This window comes from Amblyomma maculatum, chromosome 1, assembly GCF_055883805.1.
Source record: "Amblyomma maculatum isolate TAMU_Amacu chromosome 1, ASM5588380v1, whole genome shotgun sequence".
NCBI lineage: Eukaryota > Metazoa > Arthropoda > Arachnida > Ixodida > Ixodidae > Amblyomma > Amblyomma maculatum.
In genome coordinates this window covers 458,701,235-458,708,751 of record NC_139344.1, presented here as the reverse complement: position 1 = coordinate 458,708,751, position 7,517 = coordinate 458,701,235, and the positions used below count along the sequence as shown (strand labels likewise).

Sequence of the window (7,517 nt, the reverse complement as noted above, 5' to 3'; positions counted from 1 at the left end):
CTATGCGCCCGGCTTTGTACATATATTTTGGACAGCCTCTCTTCTGCACGCAGGAAGCCATGTTCACACAGTTTTTGGATTTTGTTAAGAGTTAAGGGCAGTTTTTTGTTTTCAGATGTACAGACGAAGTTTTGAAAACTGTTCGTGCCGTCTGCGCAAGCGAATTTTACAGTGGGGCGGCAATTATGTGCGTGATGCCGCTTGATGATTAGGCTATCATTAAGTCATAATGAACCTCCACTTTTATAATGGTTAATATCATATTGAGGAATTGAAAGCCGTGAACAGCGCAAGTGAGCCCCTTTTCAAAATTTTCTTAATCGACGCCCCCCTTCTGAGCACGCGCCTTCAGGTGAGGGCGTTATCAAAAAGCGGCGACAATAGGAGAGCGATTTCGCAGACGCGCTTCGAAGGCGGGGGAAAATAACAATACAAGCAAAAAGGCACATAAGCCGTGTGTGCACTGCGTCCCTGTCACTGCAAAGTAAACAACGTGCACGCGGGACACATTGTACAAAACATTGACGGCCGGTATCAGGCAACCATATCGTCCGAAATATATTGCTCGCGAAGCGCTCGATCACGGCGCGAACTTTCAGGCGAAATGGGACAGGCCGTCAGGTCCGCCTGTTCGGCAATTACAGCTCTTTGTACCTCACGTACCGTACCGTATGCATGAAGTGCACGCCATAGCCATCGTGCAAGAATGTTGAAACCGAAGCAGCGATCCACGTATTCTAATTCTATAGGAAATCATTTGGGAGTAGAAAAGAGCAACTTAATATGATGTGCATGGTTTTTTAATGAACGATATGTATAAATGGACGGTTGAATAGTTAGAGTAATGGAGTGTTCCGCTAGAATTGTTTACGGCCGTGACCGCAATAAATATTACTCATATTTCTCTTAGCTTTAAGCTCTGGCATTGATAAGCCTATCTAAAGAACCGACTGGCAGTGGCAGGTTGTTTAGAGCTGTTGATCAAAAGGTAGGCCATCATACTATTATTGCAGGCATATTTGCTTCTTTTTGTACCTCTGTTTACTAAAACTTAATTTTGTTCCCCATTCCTAGGGACGCTGCACCTCTTACAATACTCACTGTTCAGTCGCTTTTATTCAAGGTACAAAAAGGAGGAAATGTGCATGCACTCATAGGATAGCCTGTCTTTCCGTTAACAGCTGCAAATAACACGCCACTGCTCCTCGGCACCTTGAATTAAGTTTTCAATGGGGTTACCTGAGATGCCTAGCAATTGCTGTAATATTTATACCAATCACTGCAGGGAAAAATAAAGGTAACACTGCATCGCTTTAACTGCTGCATGCACCTATAAACGTGCCTTAATTTATTGCCTATTCCTATAGACGCAGGACCTCTTGCTATAGGCTTTGTTCAGTAAGCAACCGTCTTTCATTGCTTCAATTTCTATCTCTCCACCACTTTCTTGTTGCTCTGGGTGTGATCATTTGCTTTCATTGTTCAAATCATATTGTTTTATCATGTGTGAATGATATAGCCTGCACATACATGCTTTCATTTTTTTTTCAGGTGCGCATCGAGAGTGTTTTCTACGTATAAATGGATCGATTAAGTTGTATCACTGGTGCGAAAACCGACAACCCCCAGAAGATAATGTGTCCTGTGGTTGCAAGGGCAATAAAGAAGAAGAAAATCAGCGGAAAAGCCTGCCTAAAAAAAGGTAGCACTGCATCACTGTAACTGCTGCATGCACCTTTAAATATGCCTCATTTTTATTGCCTATTCTTATAGACGGTGGACCTCTTGCTATTGGCTTTTTGCAGAAAGCAACCGCCTTTCATTGCTTCAATTCCTATCTCTCCACCACTTTTTTGTTACTTCGAGTGTGATCTTTTGATTTTATTGTTCAAATCATATTATTAAATCGCCAGTGAATGATTTCGCCTACACATACATGCTTTCATTTTTTTTTTCAGGTGCGCATCGAGAGTGTTTTCTACGTATAAATGGATCGATTAAGTTGTATCACTGGTGCGAAAACCAATAGTTCGGTACCCCCAGAAGATTTGTGTCCTGTGGTTGGCAGGGGAATAAAGAAGAGGATAATCAGTGGAAAAGCCTGCCTAAAAACTTACAAAGATGGCGCAAAAGCGAAATGCTGATCAGGGTTAGAGTCTGATTACTTCTGTTATCCCATTTCACTTGCTAGGTGATGTGACATATATGAAGCACCTTAGTATAATTTGTGGTATACTCACTGAAAATTGTGTAGACATTCACTTTTTTCTCGTTCAATTAATTTGAGTGACGCACGAATTGGAATAAAACGAAGTCATCCACACATCTAATGCCCATAGACATTAGATGCGTGGATGAGCTCATTAATTGTGTTCCTATGTGAGCATGCAATAGTTTGTCGAATATATTAATATGTTAAAAGTTGATTTTTTTTACTGTTAATCGGAGTAATACATATGCTCCATATCATAGCATTATTCGCCTGTAGTTTGTATCTGCTCTTTCCTAAATTGTATTCTACAAAGTATACGTATGTCATCTCGTACGTCTATTTAACTAGCGAACAATTTGCAATCGAATCCCTTTTGTGATGTTGTTTCAGCTACAAATAATGTATGACAGTTGTGACAATATAGGTAGCTTTAGGTATAACATATAGCGCGAAAATCTTTAATATATGCGATGATATTTTTATTCACCGCATTGGCTAAACCAGCCTGTTTGAAGAGACGAAATGAAAACAAATATGGATGTCTTCGGACAGGAACAGTAATCGTGTTGCCATGACCATTTTTTTTAATTAAATTTTCATATGTCGTGGGCTAATGTCTCGACACAAAGGAATGACCCTTAGGTTTGCCAGATGCGGCGTAGTATTCACGAAAAAAAAAATGCCTATCACTAAAGCTGGAAAACGCCGTTTTTGTCGTTTCAAAAAGTTGCACGTTTGGAGGCCGGCTGGTTGCGTAAAATTTTGTCATCCACTGTTTTTTACTCACCGCATTTGGGTAACGTTTACTTGTATAAGAAGTATTAAAAGTGTGTTTCATTGATGCAGTTGATTTAGTAAAAGATCGCAAACTTTGCTTCAAGAACAACGCGCTACAAAAATGTTAATGTTCAACCTTACATACTGGCGTGACGCGTTGCGTTGTTTGCACTAAAACATTCTGTGTTTATTACGCAGGTCATATTGTTAATTTAAGGCAAAATTTGGAGCTCTAAACTGCTATGTGTGTTCTCTGTAACGCCACCAAAAGAATTATGCTGGAAAGCGATTTGCTTATGATTGTAATTATAAAAATTACACATTGAAAAATCATCTTCAAAAATATAGTATTGTTAGTGGTGGTCAAAGCTGAGACATGGAAAAATATATTAATAACCTAGATTGAATACTATTGCACCTAGCAATAAAAAAGAATGCAGGACAGAGAAAAAGTTCAGCCTTCACTTGCGTTCTGCCATGAAATTGACAGAAATAGTGAATTAATAGCATTTTAAGCTATATTAAGTATTTGTCCCAGAAGCAGAAAAAGGGTGTATAAGCGCTGACAAGGTTTTAAATTTTACTTAAGGTAAAATGTAACTAAATTCAGCAAATACTAAATTGAAGTTTTGATGCCTACTCCATAAGGGGGAGCCATATAAGCACATTATACAACAAAAACAAGCATTTTTATATTTCTAATATTACATTTTGCAGAATTCAATATATTTACTGACTCAAATTAACAAAGTACTTTGCATTGTTTCCACAGATTTTGATAAAAATTGATGTTGCGGCCGTGTCTTCAATTCTAATCACTTTTCCTTATTTTACCATTTTCTTACTTTTGTCCAATTTCAAAATAATATGCAGATACACACACAAATCAAGAGCTTCAAATTTTTTCAGAAATAAAGAATGGAACCTAGATGATGTAGAGAAATAGTTTCTGTGCCAAGATATTATTTGATCTTGCAAGAATGCAGGCTGAGTTTGGCCATTATCAGCACAAGCACTCGGTTTAATATTTAATGTTATATTTTTAAGTAGTATAACGCAACACTTTTTAGTCCGTGATATTTTTGAGGTACTGAAGATTTTTGAGAGGGATTTGAATAAAAATCGAAGATGATCTTTTTTTAATGGCAGCAAATTTGCCCTTTACTGCTGTTTTCGAATTCTGAGCAATTTTGATGCGTTGTGGAGAACACACCTAGTTGTCTGGAGCTCCAGATACTGCCTGGAATTAAGAACATGCGTCAGGAAGTGAAAACATATTTAGTGCAACCAACCTAATGCATCATATGCCAGTACATAAGGTTAAAAATGAATATTTTTGCAGCGTATCGCTCCTAAAGAAAAGTTTGCGATTTTTTAATAACTCAACTGCAAAAAAAAAAATGGATTTCTAATAGTGTTTGTAAATATAAATCCTGCATATATTTAGTGAGTAAAAAAGAGTAGAGGACAAAATCATGGTATCCAAACTTGCAACATGTTGAAATGGCAAAAACAGCGTTTTCTACCTCTAGAGATATACCATAAAATTATTTTTTTCGAGGAAACTACGCGTATCTTGAAAACCTAAGGTTAATTCTTTTGTGTCTAAATATTTGCCCACCACATATAAGAATTTCATTGGAAACGAAAGATGGCCATGGGACCTCGATTATGTTTCTTATCTAAGGCACCCATAATACGCTGTGAGAAAGCCAATATCAAGGGCTTTTTTTAATATTCCATATTTCGAACGGTTGTGCCATCTAAGAAAATTTGAAAGCTATGCACACCTTAGGTGTCGCCAGCCCTCACTTTCTGTTACAGCTGCATTTGCTAAGCTGAATACATGCGTTGAGTACTTTATTTTAGCCACGAATATAGCGCTATTACGTGTCAATTTTAAAGAAAGGCCGCAGTGACGCGATTCCTGTAGAATTTGTAAGTGAAATCTGTAAACCTTACAAATCTACCCATATATATGATCTCTTGCAGGTTTTATTCAAGCTACATTACACCTGTTGCCCCCCATAGCTTGAGTCAAGGGTTATAAATAAACCATTAGAAACAGACGATGGAAACCGGTGGCGCATTTTTGCTGGCAGCCACTTAGGACAGCGCAGAAAATTTTTTATTTTGTACGTAGGGAAGTGAGGTTATTCGCTTCAAGTACTAAATATTCACTTTAGACAATAGGTAGGACTTAGAGTCGGTGAGCACGTTCGGAAACCCCTGTTTCAATATTTCCGGTTAGAAACTTCATGTGTACCTTTTTTCCAGCTGCAGATAAATTCCGGGTTATGTAGATACCGAAACCGTTACCAGCCCATTCGCGCACCTCGATTGTACTGCTCACAACATGATTTGAGCGGACAAAACAACCTGCCGTTATGATTGCTAGCCCCATGCATGAGTAAGGGTGATATGCTGGCAATGGTTGCTTCGCGTCGGCCCTTTGGCGCACATGAAGGCTCGAGTTACAATGAGCGCGCCGAACTTTGCAATGCGGATAATGGCTACAAAGCGGTAAGGATACAAATGAGTGGAACAGTATTTTTCAGCTGTAAAATACAAATACAGTCTTGTTGGACGAATGTGCTGGCGCGGACGAAGAAACCATAGGCAACTTGTAGGTCTAACGCTACACAGGGCTGTCGAGCCAAGCCAAGTCCTCAATTGAATTGTCCAGGAATCTGATTTTTGTATTTTCGTGGTTTCCTACTGTATCTGGCGTTCAAAATGCAGACGTGAGGGTTCTTTATTGCAAATAATCAAACGTGGTTTGTGCCGGTACCCTTCAAAGTAGCAACACTATTTATTGAGTAAGTCATTAATCAGTAATGTAGGTAAATAATGTCAATAAAGCATTCCAAACAAAACCTGTTCTGTGGCGCTCAAGGTAGCTTCCAGCAATATGTATCTGGTGGTTTCCTTTGCCTGCCTCCGAAATGTTTTTTTTTATCCCTTGGATCAAATTTTCTTGGACAAGCAGTATATGTGTAAAAATGATGCACCTGTGAGCTACCCGTTTAAGTGAGCTCCCGTTTAAGTGAACTACCCACAAAACCAGTCAAAAGCGTATATCAGCTAACCAGTGGCCAGTGCAGAAGTCGTGGGCTTAGATCGCTTGTGTATATTATATCTAGCCATTTAAAAAAATGCAAATGGTCGCCGAACATTCTCTTGGTAACGATATTTAGTATAAACTGTTTGCACATCGCAGAAAGCGTAGGAGCGGCAAAAAACTAGCGCGCCAGTCATATGCGGAGACAGCCGACAATCAAGCACTAATTCCTAGTGTGGGATGAAACACTGGCTGTCTCAGCCGTATTGCTGTGGAGGCGATCAAAACGCAACAGGGCACATGCTATGCAATGTATGTACGTCTTTCATCCTAATAAACCCAAGGAGGCTGAAACTAATCTGGAACTCATCAGTATAGTGTTTCTCATTGACCATGAATTTCGGTACATGAATCCTGGAATTTTCTACATCTTCCTAAAATAATGCGCGCGATTTTATATGCCTCATAATAGTGTTGTAAATTTTGTTTCCTCATTGTTTTTGTGCAGGTGCCATTTGCGAAAACGTTGGGGTGGACGATTTGGAGGCACACGCATTTATTCGCAGGTGGCTGCCTGGTTCCTGTGACAGGGGAGGTGGAAGAAAAAGGCGTTATGCTGAAACCTCCCCTGGCGAACCAGGCATGCCACCTGTGAATGCAATTGCATGGTCAGCCCCCTCACTACGCCTATGAGTGTGCCCTCCAGCTCCCTGGCCCCTTCCACTTCCCGAGAGCCCGCCCTGCCCTGACCAACCCTGCCACTGCCCCGCTAACTGCGGCTGTGTGTGCCCTCAGCGCTGGCTAGTAACAACTGCCGTCTATAGTAACAATTGCAATAAATATTATCTTTTTGTGAACCATGCCCTTGTTTTGTGATTATCTACTGGTTGCTCATGAGCAACAATTTGAATTTACATGGTCACTCCTATTTGAAAGGCCATTATTGTCCCAGCAAGTTCGATGTGCTGTCACGAATATGGCTAGAATGAAAAGGGCTGCATTTTATGGCCTGCAAAGGCAGTGCCACAAAATGTGTAATCTTGACATCATCAATGGTACATGAATGGAGTAGCCGGTGTACCCATAAACCATTGGATTAATATTGGTATCGACAATATGCGGCATGAATGGAGTAGCCAGTGCACCTGCAATGGCTACTCCATTGCAGGTGAATTGCAATAATATTGGCATTGACAATGGGCCATCAGTGGAATAGCTAGTATTAAACAAATATTGGTAATACAATGATGGTATAATGCTGGACAGTATTGGCAAGAATTACGGTGCATGAATGGAAAGTCTAATATTGTGCCTACATTGGTGGCTCCAGCTTGGTTGAACGCTGGACCAATCTTGGAACGAAAGATGGGCCAAGAATGGAGAATGTAGTAAAATGCCCAAATGCCAATATCAGTCCAATATTGATGCCAATCTTTTCCAGTGATGAACTATTGTTGGACCAATGCT

The 7,517-nt window shown here is 40.0% G+C and overlaps 1 long non-coding RNA gene across 1 annotated transcript; it reads left to right on the top strand.

The window, feature by feature from the left end:
* The first annotated feature begins 1,587 nt into the window (after positions 1 to 1,587).
* LOC146209757 (uncharacterized) lies at positions 1,588 to 6,907 on the top strand. The gene is made up of 2 exons (XR_014703471.1): positions 1,588 to 1,702; positions 6,559 to 6,907. It is a non-coding gene; the product is annotated as an uncharacterized LOC146209757 (long non-coding RNA).
* Positions 6,908 to 7,517: the final 610 nt, after the last annotated feature.